At 39.1% G+C, this 18,281-nt stretch overlaps 1 long non-coding RNA gene across 1 annotated transcript in view; it reads left to right on the top strand.

Moving 5' to 3' along the window:
- Window positions 1-607: 607 nt before the first annotated feature.
- Window positions 608-18,281, top strand: part of LOC311435223 — a 39,661-nt gene continuing 21,987 nt past the window's right edge. The window contains exons 1-3 of the long non-coding RNA XR_014692002.1: window positions 608-740; window positions 2,610-2,704; window positions 18,016-18,241. This is a non-coding gene — a long non-coding RNA (uncharacterized lncRNA). The remainder of the gene's footprint in view (window positions 741-2,609; window positions 2,705-18,015; window positions 18,242-18,281) is intronic.

Here is an 18,281-nt window from a genome sequence, read left to right on the forward strand (position 1 = left end):
CTATTTCTCTTTATTTCTTCTCCCTGTTTTCTCATGCATCTTGTCATTTCTCTCAGGTCCTATACCTTGTAGAAAATTTTCCTCATGTTCAGAAAGGTATTATTCAGATTTCTTAAAAACATTTTTTTTTAAATTACACTGTAACCAACAGTATTGTTCTGGTAAATTTGTGGTAACTTTGACAGGAGGAGAGACTTTAAATACTAAATGAATACAACCTATTTATTTGATACAATTATTTTACAGTATTATGGCTCAATTAAAAGGCAAAAGTATAGACACTTCAGAAGAGACAAAAATGTCTGAACATTGCCATTTTAAGGGTAAACAAATTTTTAAAAGTAACATAAAAAATTGATACTACCATAATTAAACAGCGTAGTATCTCTAAGGAGAACTTTTGTTGTTGTTGTTGTTTAAACAATTAAAAACTTTTATAAAATTCCCTGTCAAAGGAAACCTGAGTGATGTTGGCAAGCAGAAAACAGTTAAAATATCCACCATGAGATCACGATTTCCCAGGACCTCCTTGAAAGTCTGAAGTGTGTCACAAGGGGGATTTTCCCGATGAAATAATGTATAAATAGCTTCAATAAAGTAAGCAAGGGAGTTAATTCTGGCAGAAGGGATCTGCTTTGAGTTGTTAAGAACTTACTCTCTCCTCATGTATCTTTTGCTGACAAGTTTAATCAATGGGTACTAAAACTCAAACCACCAGAGAAGAGTAAAAGCTGGGACTGGTAAGTCATTACCTCATTCGCAATCATAGAACTGCAGCTGCCAGAAACCACCTCTGTCCCTTCTTGGCTCAGGACAGGACACTGTTCAACCTATCTGTCTGCCCTGTTGCCTTCCTATCTCTTTACACACATACACACAGAGAGGAAAATGTAGCTACAGCTAGCTAGTTTAGAAAAGATAATTTGTTCCAAGCTGTTATGTTTCTCAAGTGAATATCAGATGAATTCATAATTGTGGGAACTCTTGAAACATTTCCAGCTTTATACAACGTGTTTGTTTTAAGGCTCCGGTGACGTCTGTAATATGTAGGTCTACTGAGATTTGGAACAGATGCATTATTTTCCTCAGCCACCTGGAAGAAAGTAAAATATGGAGAAAAGCTGTTTTTTAAAGACTCCCTGGTGTCCACAAACTGGTCTGGTTAATAAGACAGAAAATATTTCTGATTTTTTTTTCAATTGCAAAACAAATGGCTAAACATATAATTGCTGGTTTCTCTCAAGGAAATCAAAATGTCAAGAGACTAGCAAGGCTTAAAATTAACACACAGTAGCTTGCCTGGTGTCCTGTTTGAGGGGATATTAAGGATTCGTGAATGTATTTTTCAGTCTTATGCTGCAATAGAGAAACTGAAGAGAGCAAAACCTTGTGTGCAAAACCTTGTGTACAGTGTAAACTAGACAGCTTTAGCAGGAGTTAGAAGAAATTCAGGAGACTGTTTTAAGTTCTTAAATTCTTTTACTGGGGAAAAGATACACTTGAAGTATACACCTGAGGTTGAGAGCAAAAGATCTATGTAAAAACTGGCCAAGCTGAAATGGCAGCCCAGAGAATGGGATTTGATTCAGTTAGTGGGATGTTCGGCTTGTTGCAGATCTCCTTGAAATTAACAGGCAAACTATTTCACATACACAAACAGAACTAGCTGTATAATTTGCTGAAGTCCCCCTTTGCTTCCCTTCAATACAATTAAATGTGGCCAAATAGTTTGTGTTCCCCATTCCCTCATTTGAAAGACAGGCATCTGACTCCTTTAGGCTGAAAAACGAAACAGATGTCCAGAACCCCTGAGCCCGTGAGCAGACTGAGTGAACTTCACCTACTGATGGCAAGGTTGTAGTTGGAGCAGAGCTTCAGACAGGGAGCACTGGAACTGCAGATGGTTCACAGCTTGACTTGCTGCTCTGCTCAGATGGAATTACATGGCCTCAAAGGGTCAGTGGTGGTCTCCAAATGAAGAAATGCCAAAGTTGGCTCAAGATGGAGATTCTCAACTGTAGCTGTTATTTCACAGTGACTGTGCACACTGAGCCTTCCTATGTGCAGAGGCCATGAGTTGTTACAGGCCAAGCTACAGAAAGTGGATATTTAGTTCAAGCCTTTAAAGCACTCTTTTGATGCTCCTCTGTTCTGCCCCTGCTATAGCACATATCAAATACATGTCTTATTTCTTTGTCTCTCTCCTCTTATTCCTCTGTCTTTGAGTAAATCATGATTAAAGAAAAGGACTTTCAGTCACAAAATATCCCATGCACACTACCCCAGCGGATTGAGGCTGGACTTGCACAGCTATAATATTTTCTTTCATTCAAGCAAACTATCCTAGTCTATGGCATAGGGAAAGGAAAGAACCTGCTGGCTACCCTACTTTTTCCTTTTGCGTTGACAAGATATGAACAGCCAAGTTACTGCATTGCATCCCCAGAATATCTGATTAACAATCAAGTGAGAGGAACTGTTTGACTTCTCTTTGCCTTCTCTTCTGTTGCTGAAAATTACAAACACAAATACTTTCATCTAGGTAACTTCAGGGTTTCTCACGTGGTCAAACAGAATCTTTTTTTTTTTTTTTTTTTTTTTTTTCACAGGCTGACCAGACCTTTCCCACATTAAGATTATAAATGTATTGCCTGAATTTATTTTACAAGCTGACCTGAAATGTCATCGCTGTTAGGTAAATGAGGTAAGGTGTTTCTTAACTACTGCTGGGAATAGGGAGGAGTAGCACGCACAGAAAAAAAACATTGGTCAAAGACAAGAGATTTTGTCCAAGATACGCACATTTCATCAGTAAATGTAAAAACCAGTTGCCTCATCAAACATCCTAAACTGCTGGCCTAAAAATTGATATATTAGTAGGTAGACAGTGTTCCAAAAGGGACAGATTTCTGACCAGATGTGCATGCTTGCAGGCTTCACAGTCCTGAATCACACTATTCCTTTACATACTGCAGCTCAGCTCCAAGACATATACACAGAGATTTCCAAAGAACAATGTTTTAGTCCTATATCCTGCACTGAAATTTCAAAGAAAATAATCTAAAGCTATTGTCAAGAAAATACAGTTTAACTGAAGTCTTCTTTTACATCTCCATATTAGAAACCAAAAGAAAATGATTAAAACACTCTTTTGTAACAAATTTTTATACATGACTAATAAAATTTGTGCATTGTTCTTGTGTGCTGCCATTGCACAAGATCAACTCTTTACCACAGTCAGTTCATCTCATGTTTGAAATATTGTGACATTTACATTTATGTGACAAGTGTCATGTAAAGTAATAGTAAGAGAAGTAGCTGCTACTTCTTAAAAAAATAAAACTGAATAAAAGGCTTTGCTTTCAAGCCTACCCTCTCCAAAATAAGATAGAAAGTTATAATCCTAAGAAAGTAAAATATGGAATACATTCCCTTCCCCGCACCCACCCTCAAAATCTAAATCTTCACTATCTAGCAGTGTAAAATTAGCAACATCTGCAAAACTGCGTTGCTGCATTTGAAAATCCCAAAAGTCCTAGTGCAATTTCTAACAGATGTATTGCTGCTCTTACACAAAGAGGAATAATGGTTCGATCAGCTCTTCAGCCCTCTAACCACGAGAAATATATCAAGTTATATATCCAACATCTGGTGATGATATCATGTCCCTGTTTGTTTTTCAGCATCTTACATGAACCTAGAATAGGTCTCGCTGTGTAGCTCAGCAGAGAATTGCACTACGGTTCACTTCTTATTGCCTTTTCAGAAATGCTATGAAACATTTCATTGAAATGATAATGTATTTATGAAGACTATTATTTAGTGAGCCATTTGTCATCCCTGTAACATGGAAATAATCCAGGTATCAGGTTTACAGGAAATGTCTGCTTATGTTAGTCTCAAAATTGCTCTGCTGGGGCTTGTTGACATGCTTGATTCTTCCAGCTAAGCCCAACTTGGAGCCAAAGTGGGAGTGATGCGAGCAGACTTGGGTAAAAAGATAAAAAGTTGATGGGAGTAGAAGGATTAAGATGAGAGGTTAAGGATGCAAGGAGGGAAAATAAATAAATAAATAAATAAAATAAAATAAAGCAAAAAAGAAAAGAACAACAACAAAAAAAGGCAGCCAAGGTGGCCATGCACTAGAAAAGGCATCAGATCAGAGAAGTGCCAGCAGAGCACAGGAACCTGCAGGATTTGCAGCTGTTAGAAAAAAAAATTGCCTTGAATTTTGACAGTCTGTATCTCAAGCACCTGTCAATCTTTAGCAATTAATAAACAGTTCTGGAGAAAATGGACTAATATGGTAGGAGCTAGGTTATCTGAGAACATTTATTATACTTTATGTATTCACTGGAATATGTTGAATTTTCCTTTTATATTTTTCTTTAACAGAGTGATATGAATAGATCCCCCCTCCATTTTATGGACTACATACAAGTAGGGATACTTAGCCAAACACTACATAGAACTGCAGTGTTCAAGCAGCTCAGGTAATTGCCAGTTATTCCAGGGACTGCCTAGTCCACTGGTTCGTCAAAGTCTGTAGATATCTAAAAACAGCTACCCTTTAAAACCAATTGGCTTGATTGTGCTAACGTTTTAGAAAGTGATAGTTGTCATGAGCTGAAAATGTGCAAGATCTGTGCAAGAAATGTGCAGAATGTGACCCTCACTATCCGCGAGGAAATGTTTGGCGACCTGCTACGGCACTAGGATGTGTGCAAGTCAATGGGGCTGGATGGGATCCACCCGAGGGTACTGAGAGAACTGGCAGAGGAGCTGGCCAAGCCGCTTACCATCATTTATCAGCAGTCCTGGCTATCAGGGGAAGTCCCAGTTGACTGGTGGCTAGCAAACGTGACGCCCATCTACAAGAAGGGCCGGAGGGCAGACCCGGGAAACTACAGGCCTGTCAGTTTGACCTCAGTGCCAGGGAAGCTCATGGAGCAGATCCTCCTGAGAGTCATCACGCAGCACTTGCAGGGCAAGCAGGCGATCAGGCCCAGTCAGCATGGGTTTATGAAAGGCAGGTCCTGCTTGACGAACCTGATCTCCTTCTATGACAAAGTGACGCGCTTGGTGGATGAGGGAAAGGCTGTGGATGTGGTCTACCTTGACTTCAGCAAGGCTTTTGACACCGTTTCCCACAGCATTCTCCTCAAGAAACTGGCTGCTCTTGGCTTGGACTGGCGTACGCTTCGTTGGGTTAGAAACTGGCTGGATAGCCGGGCCCAAAGAGTCGTGGTGAGTGGAGTCAAATCCAGTTGGAGGCTGGTCACTAGTGGCATTCCCCAGGGCTCGGTGCTGGGGCCAGTCCTCTTTAATATCTTCATCAATGATCTGGATGAGGGCATTGAGTGCACCCTCAGTAAGTTTGCAGATGACACCAAGTTAGGTGCATGTGTCGATCTGCTCGAGAGTAGGAAGGCTCTGCAGGAGAATCTGGATAGGCTGGACCAATGGGCTGAGGTCAACTGTATGAAGTTCAACAAGGCCAAGTGCCGGGTCCTGCACCTGGGGCGCAATAACCGCAAGCAGAGCTACAGGCTGGGAGAGGGGTGGTTGGAAAGCTGCCTGGCAGAGAAGGACCTGGGAGTATTGGTGGATAGTTGGCTGAATATGAGCCAGCAGTATGCTCAGGTGGCCAAGAAGGCCAACAGCATCCTGGCTTGTATAAGAAGCAGTGTGGCCAGCAGGTCTAGGGAAGTGATAGAGTGATAGTCCCCCTGTACTTGGCTCTGGTGAGGCCGCACCTCGAGTACTGTGTTCAGTTTTGGGCCACTCGCTACAAGAAGGACATGGAGGTGCTCAAAAGAGTCCAGAGAAGGGCGATGAAGCTGGCGAGGGGTCTGGAGAACAAGTCCTAAGAGGAGCAGCTGAGGGAGCTGGGTTTGTTCAGCCTGGAGAAAAGGAGGCTCAGGGGTGACCTTATTGCTCCTTATAAGTACCTTAAAGGAGGCTGTAGCGAGGTGGGGGTTGGTCTGTTCTCCCACGTGCCTAGTGACAGGATGAGGGGGAATGGGCTAAAGTTGTGCCAGGGGTGTTTTAGGTTGGATGTTAGGAAGAACTTCTTTACTGAGAGGGTTGTGATGCATTGGAATGGGGTGCCCAGGGAAGTGGTGGAGTCACCATCCATGGAGATCTTGAAAAGATGTTTAGATGTAGAGCTTAGTGATATGGTTTAGTAGAGGACTTGTTAGTGTTAGGTCAGAGGTTGGACTCAATGATCTTGAGGTCTCTTCCAACCTAGAAATTCTGTGATTCTGTGATCTTTCTAAGAAAGCACTAAAGTTTGCAGGCATGGAGACAGACATTGTTTTATTTACTGTCATACAAAGCTTCATCATTCCAATCCCTTGGAGTCAGCTGCATGGCAGCACAACTGCCCTGGCTTACGATCAGTTGTAAGAACAGCCGAGCCTTCGTATAAAGTTGTTCTAAAGACATTACAGGATTTTGCTGTGAATTTTCTCTGTGTTCATTCCATGGGCATTTAACATTAGACAACAACTAGTTCTCAGCCTCTCAAGCACTCCTCTGTCACTTTACAAGTCATCAAATTACTGTAAAAGCACTGAAAAAAATAAGGTCTCAGCAGAGTTTTAAATTAAGTGTTAGCATGTAACTGAAAATTAACAGTAGCATGTCTTTTCTCAGTTATATATGAAGGAAAATGTGAATTCACAGAAGCGATTGTTTTAAAGACTGGCTAAAACATATGTCCACTGCTGGCCCTTGGAACGAGGATTGGTCCTTTGGACTCCATTGTAAATGGAATATAAAGTCCAGATAGGGGTGATATTTAGTAAATAACCTTATCTTAAGGGTGTCCCTTTAGGTTAGTGTAGGTTGCTAACTGTTCAGCTTTTATTTTTGTCTAAACATTCCATTTTCAGTTTCTTAATTCTCCTAACACATTATATTAAACTTAATATCCAACACTTACATTTCAGATTATTATTATTATTTGCAAAAATTTTATACTTAAAAGATAAATATATTTTTAAGGGAGTTATTCAATTTTAAGAGTCTTATTTTGAATATTTTCAAATAATTGACCAGCTGGTGTGCCAACTTCTGTAGATTCCCAGAACCTTCACAATTGCAGTTCGGACCACTTATATACCACAGCCAAGAAATCACAGTGCACTACGACTAATCAAATTGGGCATAAATGCTGGACCATGCGTGAATCCTGTTTAACATCATGATGTGGATGATGGGGCAGAGTGCACCTTCAGTGAGCTTGCAAATGACACAAAACTGTGAGGAGTGGCTGACATGTCAGAGGACTGTGCTGCCATCCAGAGGGACCCTAACAGGCTGGAGAAATGGAGAAATGGTCTGTGAGGAACCTCATGAAGTTCAAGAAGAAGAAATACAAAGTCCTGAACCTGAGGAGGAACAACTCCAGGTACCAGGACATGCTGGGGACCACCCAGATGGAAAACAGATTTCCAGGCCACTGGGGTCCTAGTGGACACCAAGTTGAGCATGAGTAAGCAGTGTGCCTTTGCAGCTATGAAGGCTAACAGTATTTGTGGCTGTATTAGGCAAAGTACTGCGATAAGATTGACGGAGGTGATCCTTCCACTCTACTAAGCATTGGTGAGTCTACACTGGGGTTTTGTGTCCCGTTCTGGACTCCCCAGCAAAAGATAGACATGGACCTTGTGGAGAGAGCCCAACAGAGGTCTACAATGATAATTGCAACAATAAAGTGCAGCTGATTCTGCACTATATCAAGACCAATGGGGACTACTCCACAGCTAATGCAAATTTGGACACAAAAATACAGATTTTCATTTAAGAATTACTTATAAAAAGATATGCTTTAACATGGAAATATGAACTGTGGAAATGCAGTTACTTGATATGTATTTCAGCCATTAGGAAAAACAGTAATAATTCAAAATGATTTAAAAGTTGGACTATTTGTACTTCATACATGCCTTTATAATAATAGCATGCTTAGTTCACCACAGGGCACTTAAATTTAAAATGTCCACCGAGCAAGACTAGAATGTCACTCCAAGACTTTTGTATACTATTAGTTATGTGTTTTAAAACAAATTTAATCTAAAGAAAAACAAAACAAAACAAACCCATCTTAACCTGGTCTCCTGCAATGTAGAGTCTTGTTTCTTGGACTACGAGCATAGGGTCCTGTAAAGACTATCTGTGGTGTTAATAGAAAGACCAATAGAAAGCCCCATCTGTGGGATGGAGCTACCAGAATCATGATATTTGTAATCAAAATCTAATTCTGACGTGAATTCTAAAAGAACAAGAGGGTAATGCTTTATCCCTAGTTAGCAGTAAATTCATGAGATGCCAAAAATAATGTCATTGTTAAATTTCTATGTGTTGTTAATTTTCATATCACAGTAAAAACAATGTTAATGTGTATAGTCTCTCTGACAGGAGTGAGACATGCATAATTATATATGGCCTCACTGTTGTTAATTCTCCACATACCTAATTCTGTGTATTTGAAAGGAATGAAGAAAGGACAGAGAATGTCACTTGTAACCTTTAATGTCCCCATCAGAGCAGCTGATGGGAATGTGCAGGCACTGCAATGGCATTATCAGCCACTCTCAGACATGGAAAACTTCTAACAGGCCATCTAGAACTCAACTTCCCCTTCTGGTTTCAGTTTCATGTAAGTGTTGTCTTCACTTGGTCAAACAAATTCCTATTCAAAACAAAGGCAGTGACAGTAAAAATGAAAAGTAAAGAGGAATGGGAAATAACACAGGAAGAAGGAATAACAGTAGGTTTTCTCTGAGACAAAAAAGACCACATTTGGTCAAAAAAGACCAGCTTCAGTAGATTTAAAAGACTTCAGGCCTGCATTATTGTACCTTTGTTTGTTTTTTTTTTTCATAGATGAGAGGCTTAAATGTTGAGAGATCAAATGATTTCCCCAAGCATGCCAAAAGCTAATCCAAGAATAAAACCATCCTGTTTCTTGTCTTCAAGGCCACCCCTCCTTCAATTAAGTGTTCAAGATTTAGCCAGACAATGGTTAAGAGATGCTTTCCCCTCTGTGGCTTGCTCCAGAATACTTTTTAAGATCAAGATGACACAAAGGGTCAACGTAGAATCCAGCATTGCTGGAGACAGGAGGGCCAGCAGCTCTGTTAGCCGTGCATCCTCCCTAACCATCCATCAGTCCAGATGGTTTCTTTAGAGTACTTTAGATAAACAATCTTTACAAGCATGTTGCAGACAAATCCTTTTAACTTTGCCATTGAAAATACAATCCTTTTTGATGTTTTTAACTGCAAAAACTCCTCCTCTAAATTCCATTTAACTTCTTGAGCTAACTTACATCTTCACTGGAATAGCTGAAAACCAATTTCTCTCTTTCTTATTCTAGTTTGAACAATTAACGCTACCTCTGACATTTACTTCAAAATAAATTTGATACTAGTTACATCATTTACATAAACATATAAAGTAGAGGATATTCTATACAGAATGTAGAGTACTCCAAAATAGCTTTTTTACACCACTCGGTCAGTACACAGATCCATGCCTCCTTCAGGTCAGGGGAACAGAATGTTAATAGAAGAGAAAAAATCCAATTACTAAATAGTCAACTAAAATCAGAATCAATATGTAAAGTACTAAATACATGTATCAGATACTGAGAGCTAGACTCCTGATCAGGATAATATTAATATTGTTAGCAAACGAGTATACAATGACAAAAATACGAGTAACACAGTGACAATAAAATAAAATAAAATTAAAATAAAATAAAATAAATAAAATAAAATAAAATAAAATAAAATAAAATAAAATAAAATAAAATAAAATAAAATAAAATAAAATAAAATACTGTAGATACTGTTTACACAATGGTATTCCTTTCACATAGAATGGAATTTTCTAGATATTAATGAAATCAGCATAAAAATGAAAAGTAGATATGATGTGTTTAGATATGCTACAATTCTTGATAATAAAGATTATATTATGCAGTTTACTATCTTTTTGCACTCTGTACTTAATATTTTGTGAAAATTTTACCAAGAATTAAACAGATGAAACTCTTGAGCTTACTTCAGTGATTATTCCAGTTTGAGGAATTTTAGAGAATTACTCAATGTTCAGTAACATTTTTTCTTCAAAACTGCATTCTCTTAAAATTTTCTTAGTCCTTTCCTTCCATATGCTTTTTTTCTAAATATGTCCTTCAAAATAATTGTGAATTTTTTGGTCCCTTCCTGATGGTTGTTTGGCAAAAGCTCATTTGACCTTCCCCATGAAATCAGTCCCTATGGTACCAGAAATGTTTCTTTCACAGATCCAGTCCCTTTACAGAATACTTCAGACTAGATCATTGTTTAGGCACAGGGTCACTAATGTCATATAAGAGAGAGGTATGTGGACTACAGGTGTTATTGGATGGGCCTAAGAAATATCATATGCATCTGTGAAGTACGTACTTATATGTAGTGACTACAGTCACAAAAAAACTATCTCAAATATAATTATATGAAATGTTTCATAAATAAAATGAATATATATATATATATATATATATATATATATATAATAAAAGAGTATTATATTCAGTGGAAGTTGCCTTCCTGCTTACAGCTGGAAATTCATCTATTCCATAGAGATGTTTTAACTAATTGACTCTCAAGTTTACAAGACAAAAGGGAAGTATGTTTTTTCTGCCTGATTGCCAGAATTTTTGTTCAGGGCCTGAGAGAAAACTGTATTAATGTAAGTAATGATCCTGTGCATGCTTCCTTGGGGTGCATTGCCAAGACTGATGTAACAACTTTGGGAATCTTCACTGAAGACTGAAATGTGCTAACTGAGATCTGAGATAGCAGCCGTCATCTTGACAGTTTGGCAAGCTGCCTGGGATAATTTGGTATCTGTTCTGGGAGGATTAAGGGTAATCTCTAAAGAGCAAACGATTTCCTGAAATCTGGCCAAAATCCTGTAAATTAACATGGATTTCAATTTTACTTTTATCTAGGTACTCACAGGGATGGTCCCTGTATAACAGAGATGACCTAGGAAAAATGTAAAAATATTTTCTAGGATAATGTTGCCAAGATTTTTATTCTAAAATGACAAACCTGATGGTCTCCAATAGAAGACATAGCTTTAGTGGAATCTTGCCCTTAAACTGTAGTCACATGCTATCATTATAGTATATATGCATATACTAATGTAAGATTTGTGTGAAAGATTTGTAAGGAAATTAGATATAAATGTTGCTTGGGCTACTTCTGTTTTCAGGAACTGCAATTGTTAACATTTTTGTGTGTTCAATTCTGTTGTGCATTAACAGGTAAGTGTCAGGTCTGGGATGTTACAAATAGGATTTTTTTAGGAATACAATTTTAATGTTCAGCACTGTCACACTGACTTCTAGTAGACTGGCATTATTGAAACTGATCTCTTGTATCCTAGACACCAAATTCTTAATCCCTCGTAAGACACAAAATCCAGAACCACAGGAATATTCTTAGAATATCTGGGGTGAAATCCTGGCCCAACCAGGGTCCATCCCAGGCACATAGTGTGGGAAGGACCACATTTGCTTATTACAGACAAAACTCAAGCCCCATCTTTTATCTCTTGTTAACAAATTGTCGTGGGTTTTCAGAAGGACAAGAAGTCAACTGACTAGATGAAGATAGGGCAGGCAAACTTGAAAAGTAATGGTCCATTTAAGGAAGTAATTTCTATAGCACTTCTACAAGGTCATACTTTATTGATTATTATTTTTTTCTGTAATTTCAGAGGAAAATTAAAGTATATGATTTTAATACAGCTGAAATGAGCTGGCCCAGTTATTGCCATCAGATTTCGTCAAACCAGATTTAGTATTACTATCTTGTTCGCTTTGTAAGTATCAGGGAATGTGGAACTGTATTATCTTCTATGAAGTCCGGGATTAACATGTTAGTTTATAATCCAGTAATTAGCAGTCTACATTTTAATGTTTGTTTTATAAGCTAGGTGTGATTGTTGTGCTGTTTGCATTTTCTTTTTCTATTTTAAGACAACCTTGGCCATTCAAAGCAGTAATTAAAAAAAAAAGAAAATACAAGCAACTTTTCTGTGAACATATACTCTAATATTCTATATAAAACATATTTGGGGTTTTAAGGTGGCCAGAGTCATCATTTACTGATGGCGCCTGTCAGTGCTTCTAGAATATGGATAAGGCAGTGTGCAGTTTTCTAATGTAGAAGCAAAAACATTATCAGTAATTCTGCACAGAACAGAGTTACTCCTTTCTACTCCCTTTTAAACAAGTAATTGTCACATAGCCCAGCAGGTACTTACCACTGCAGGTACTTACCCGCAGTGCTAGTCTCAGTGGAGAAACCAAGACCAAGGCCTGAATGAACTCAGGTCTTCATCTGTGTCTGAAATTTCCAAAGCTGTGGTGAAGCTCACTGGCACTGGGAAGCTCTCACATCTGCGAACCATGGCTGTTCAGTAGGCCAACAAGGCATTATTTTCCAGTGGTACAAATCCAATACTAAAATATGCAAAATTCCTGACCGCAGCTATAGCTTAATGTAGCCCAAACTCTTTAAACTTGTAATATAAACATTTTCCCCAACCATATTTTTCTGCTCTTTCATAAGGGCTATTCTTACTTACATTTAATTTAAATTAAAGACAGAACCATAGGCAGTAATACAGACAAGCTTGTGGCCTGAAAGGGAAAGGAGAGACAAGAGTATCACTAGGAACACAAAAACTCCACTGTATGTTACTGCAGCTTGAATCCTGACATTTCTATCAAAGCCCCTCTCTCTAAGCTATCATACTTTTCAGTAATGTATTATGAATGAAGTAAACAGCAGCAGATGGGGAAAAACAAGGGTGGCTGTCATCAGCATTTTTTCCTTTGTGAACAATTTCTCACTATAGAAAGGAAGCAGGATCTCTCTTTACTCCTTTACTTTCTTGGTCTCTCAAGTGTGATCAGTCACTGTTAGCTGATTTTGGTGCAAGGAATGTAAGAGAGGGATAAACCTGTAGCAGCATCAGAATTACTTTAGTTTTATTAGAGTTATTACTTTTAGATTACTTTTATTTAGATTTATTACTTTTAGATTTTATTAAACAATCTTAACCCATAAGTAAACAATTTTAATGAAAATTAAAGTAATTATAGACAGATCCAGATTGTTTTATAGCCAGAACTCATTCAATCAGTATAACATAGTTAAATGCAAAACCATGCATGGGGGAATAAAGAATGTGAATTCTACTTTCAAAACTGGGAGCTATAAAAGAGCTAAAAGCAGTTTTAGAATCTGGCTGAATCTGAATTCTTGGTATGATTTAGTGAGTCAGATTCATCTTAAACTACAAGCGTGTATGCATAAAACCTTGTAATGGAAAAAAAAAAATAAGAGGAGGAGGAGGAGCACAATCTACTTTGCATATAAAAGTGAAACAAAGGTGTCAGGATGAGCAGCTCAGCAGCCAAATACCCATACAGAGACACTCTTGAATGTTCTTTTTGAGAGTAGGTAACCCCCTATTTAAATATATATTATGATGATGCAGAAGTAACATTTCAAAATTTTCAATCAAGACTGCATGTCTTTTTAAGATTCTGTTGAAACACAGGATATTGTTTTAATGTGAGAAACACTGCATGAATTCAATTTAATGTGCTGTGCAGATGCTAGGCAAGACTAGACTGACTTCCCCTGGTTTTAAGAGTCTACTAATCTAAAGCAATAGAGGAGTTATGCCCCTTTTTATCATTCCCAATGTGCAAAGTCCTTGATCTTAAACAAGTCAGGCAACATGTTTTCTGAGTACATCTAAAGTTCAAATGGAAAATATTGCTGCTTGAGAGGTAAGATTTGTGGTAATAATAGCATTCCACCGCAGAGAAAAAAAAGAAAGGAACATAAGACAACAGTTTTAAAATCCACATCAGCATTTGCCTGCACCAGAAACAATCTGTCGTGGTCTGACATCAAGGCAGCTATTGTTTGTTATTGCTTGAATTGATTGTTGATATAAAAGAAAATCCAAATAATCCCATGGCAATCTTTAAATACCCTCACTAGAAGAGAATAGCCTGGCAACAAGTAACGCTATATTCAACCATGTTGAGCCAGGTCAGCTGAAAGAAAACATTTATTCCATTCCTACAATGTCTCCAATCTGTTTCACTGCATACAAGAAGGCCCTTCCTATAAAGCATAATGAAAAAAAAATATACAGTAAAATAAAATAAAAACTACAACTAAAAAAAAGGCTTACTAAAAAGTAACTGGAATTGTTCTCCATATTATGAAAGCTGTCACATTTGCCTCCCATTTGTAGCAAGATGATTGCTTTCCACAGTAAAAGTGATTTAGGAAAGAGCAAGCCCTCTGCTCAGTATCTTTTTTCAAGAGTTCCTGGGAACTTTGAAATCCAAATCATGGAAATTCATAATCAACCATGAATCTAGTGTGCAAGTACAGGAAAAGTACAGGAACCCCACTGTACCCCTTTGTCTGACTAGCTGGCTCTGAATCCTTCTCCAGAGCAATCCATTCAGGCCTGTCTTCATTCACCAGCTAAGACCTGCCATTCTGAGGGGCTGGGCTGGTGATTTGCCAAAATAAACTTTTTGGCCTTGTTGTCTTGAGTTCTTCTTTAAGTCCCTCAGTTGTAAAAGTATGGGGTAGAAAAAAGAAATGGTGATTTTCAATGAAAAAGAAGCAATGCTTTGTGGTGGGAGATTCCCATTGCTTGGGGATGCTATATTGCAATATAGCATAAATGCTACTATGACATATGTAATATGTTCCTATATGAACTGTCAGATTCTGCCTGAAAAAAATTAAGAGTACTAGCTGATTTATTTATTTTTCTCCCCACTAGAACAAAGCAATAGTTCCTTTTCCTTTCTTGGGACTACTTCTGATTTTTTATTCTTATCCCCCCCTCAGGGTACTTTTTTTTCATGCTAATCTCTATAAAAAGAGACAAGAAGTGCTTACTGGGCTTATCCTAGGACTGGCTGTGAGCCAGGTTAACAACAGACAACATGTCATAAAGATATTAGTAGGTAATGTGATTTGTTTTGGCAACACAGCAACATTTTTAAAGCATGTGACGTGTGGGATTGTAAAGTTGTATTACTGAGGGATGCTTCAAACAGATACAAATCTTTACTGAATGCAACAATTAGGTTTATTCCTTTATCACAGGAGTTTCTGTTCTGTTCCATCTCTGAGTGTAAACAGATATATTCAATTCATAGTTTTTCTGCTAAGCACAACTGTTCAGATTCTCTTGTAACTTATATCTGATCTGTACTCAGCTCTGTCTGTTATGGGGCTGGAATGCTAAATCAGCTTGAAAGGACCATTCATAACACTGAGGGTGGATAGCAAATATGTTGGGCAGAAAACAGAAGGAAAACTACGTTGGAGATGGAGAGGTTTCCTTGCTATGTCACAGCAGGCTAAGAGTGAAGAAAGGAAAGAAAAGCAACCATAGCATGAAACTAGGCATCCAGGATAGTTGTAAAATAAAAGCTTAATATTGCTAGGTTGTCTGCTTTAAAATATGGTATTAGCAGACAACAATGCTGACATATGAGGAGCGGCTGAGGTCACTGGGCCTGTTCATCCTGGAGAAGAGGAGGCTGAGGAGGGACTTCATCACAGTCTACAACTTCCTCGTGCCTTGTGGAAGGTGACCAATTCTCTGTAAATACCAGTGATAGGATCTGTGGGAATGGTGTTAAGCTGAGGCAGGCGAAGTTTAGGCTTGACATCAGGAAGGGGTTCTTCACTGAGAGGGTGGTTGCACACTGGAACAAGCTCCCCAGTGAAGCAGTCACTGCACCAAGCCTGTCTGAATTTAAGAAGTGATTGGACTGTGCACATGGTCTAAACTTTTGGGTTTAGACTTGTGCGGTGCCAGGAGTTGGACTTGATGATCCTTGTTGGTCCCTTCCAACTCAGGATATTCTATGATTCTATGATTCTTTTCATGACTCAGCACAATCTCCTCTTTAGGTACATCATAATGCAAAGCTGATTACAGCAATATTAACATCTAGTAATCTAAAATCTAGTAACATGTTTACTAGTTTACTGTTTCTCATTAGTTTTATTATGTATAACACTGTTGCTTTCCACCGGGAACCTAACAGAAACTCACAATCTTTCAGTGTTAGAGATATGTGTGTATGGTCATATATGTTGTTCACGTATTCCATCTAACAAGCTTTTGTCACATACCAGGTCTTATTTTTCTTGTACATAATAAAAATCAGTGTAGTGAATTCAGAAATATACTAAGCTAAACCCCACATTGTAGATGAGAGAGACCATAAGAAAGCAGTAGTCTTTCTTCCTGATGGTAATTTTCTAATCGTACTATACTGTATATGCACAATGCTTAATGTATTTCCAGAAAAGTACAATACAATAATGTGTAAGTTTTGATAGAACTACTCAAATATACCAGCTTTTGATACTTCATTTTAATTTCCAACACAAAGCCAAGGAACAGCCCCAGAATGTCTAAAACTCTCACTGTGAAGATTACTGATTTGGCAAATGCTACAGGGGGATCAGAAAGAATTTCCTAGGTTGGAAGAGACCTCAAGGTCATCGAGTCCAACCTCCAACCTAACGCTAACAGCCCTCCACTAAACCATATCCCTAAGCTCTACATCTAAACGTCTTTTGAAGACTTCCAGGGATGGTGACTCCACCACTTCCCTGGGCAGCCTGTTCCAGTGCCTCACAACCCTTTCAGTGAAGAAGTTCTTCCTAACATCTAACCTAAAACTCCCCTGGCTCAACTTAAACCCATTCCCCCTCGTCCTGTCACCAGGCACGTGGGAGAACAGGCCAACCCCCACCTCGCTACAGCCTCCCTTGAGGTACCTAAAAAGAGCGATAAGGTCACCCCTGAGCCTCCTCTTCTCCAGGCTGAACAAGCCCAGCTCCCTCAGCCGCTCCTCGTAGGACTTGTTCTCCAGGCCCCTCACCAGCTTCGTCGCCCTTCTCTGCACCCGCTCAAGCACCTCGATGTCCTTCTTGTAGCGAGGGGCCCAAAACTGAACACAGTACTCGAGGTGCGGCCTCACCAGAGCTGAGTACAGGGGGACGATCACCTCCCTAGCCCTGCTGGTCACGCTGTTCCTAATACAAGCCAGGATGCCGTTGGCCTTCTTGGCCACCTGAGCACACTGCTGGCTCATATTCAGCCGACTATCAACCATCACTCCCAGGTCCTTCTCTGCCTGGCAGCTTTCCAACCATTCCTCTCCCAGTCTGTAGCTCTGCTTGGGGTTATTGCGCCCCAGGTGCAGGACCCGGCACTTGGCCTTGTTAAACTTCATGCAGTTGACCTCAGCCCATCGGTGCAGCCTATCCAGATCCTCCTGCAGAGCTTTCCTACCCTCAAGCAGATCGACACACGCACCTAACTTGGTGTCATCTGCGAACTTACTGAGGGTGCACTCAATGCCCTCATCCAGATCATCGATGAAGATATTAAAGAGGACCGGCCCCAGCACCGAGCCCTGGGGGACGCCACTAGTGACTGGCCTCCAACTGGACTTGGCTCCAAGAAAACACAAGGAAAAAGATTTTAAATCATGTAACAACTTGCACTATGGCAGCAGAATATTATTTTACAAAACAAAGTTACTGAGTATGGGAGGTCATTCCCTGTAATGAAAACTTTAATCATATTGCAACCAAATGATTCTTACTTGAATTCAACCTAAAGGAATAAAGTGAATTTACTCATAGTATTTCAAGTCTCTGAATCTTTCTCAAAATATATCAGTAGCAGATCAAGAGTTTAATTCTAATGACTAAAAAAAAATAATCTATTGTACAGGAGACTAATTTCAGGGCTGCACCATGCACATGTGTTTCATGACTGTCTTTACCCTCTCAGCATCCTAATCTTGCTCTGTCATTGCTTTCCTTGGATTACCACCAGGAAGTTGACAGTTGCTTTGTTTCAAAGGCACAGAATGGAGCAGATACAAGGTGGGACTTCTTCATGCATTGTCTAGTCTCAGAAGTCTAGAAGTAGTCAACTACAGACAAGGTATTCCATGAACCTGGATTCCTGAACTTGTGGAATGATGTCGATAAAGAACAAATGTGTAATCAAGTGCATGGCAAGGCAATTCAGGACTGGATCTATCTGAAGAGCCAAGGAAAGTGAAGAAACTGCACAAGACCAGGCTGTATGCAAGTATTACATAATTTCCATCAAGAGATACTTCA

The sequence above is a fragment of the Aythya ferina genome (assembly GCF_964211825.1).
Source record: "Aythya ferina genome assembly, chromosome: 3".
In the NCBI taxonomy this organism is placed as follows: domain Eukaryota; kingdom Metazoa; phylum Chordata; class Aves; order Anseriformes; family Anatidae; genus Aythya; species Aythya ferina.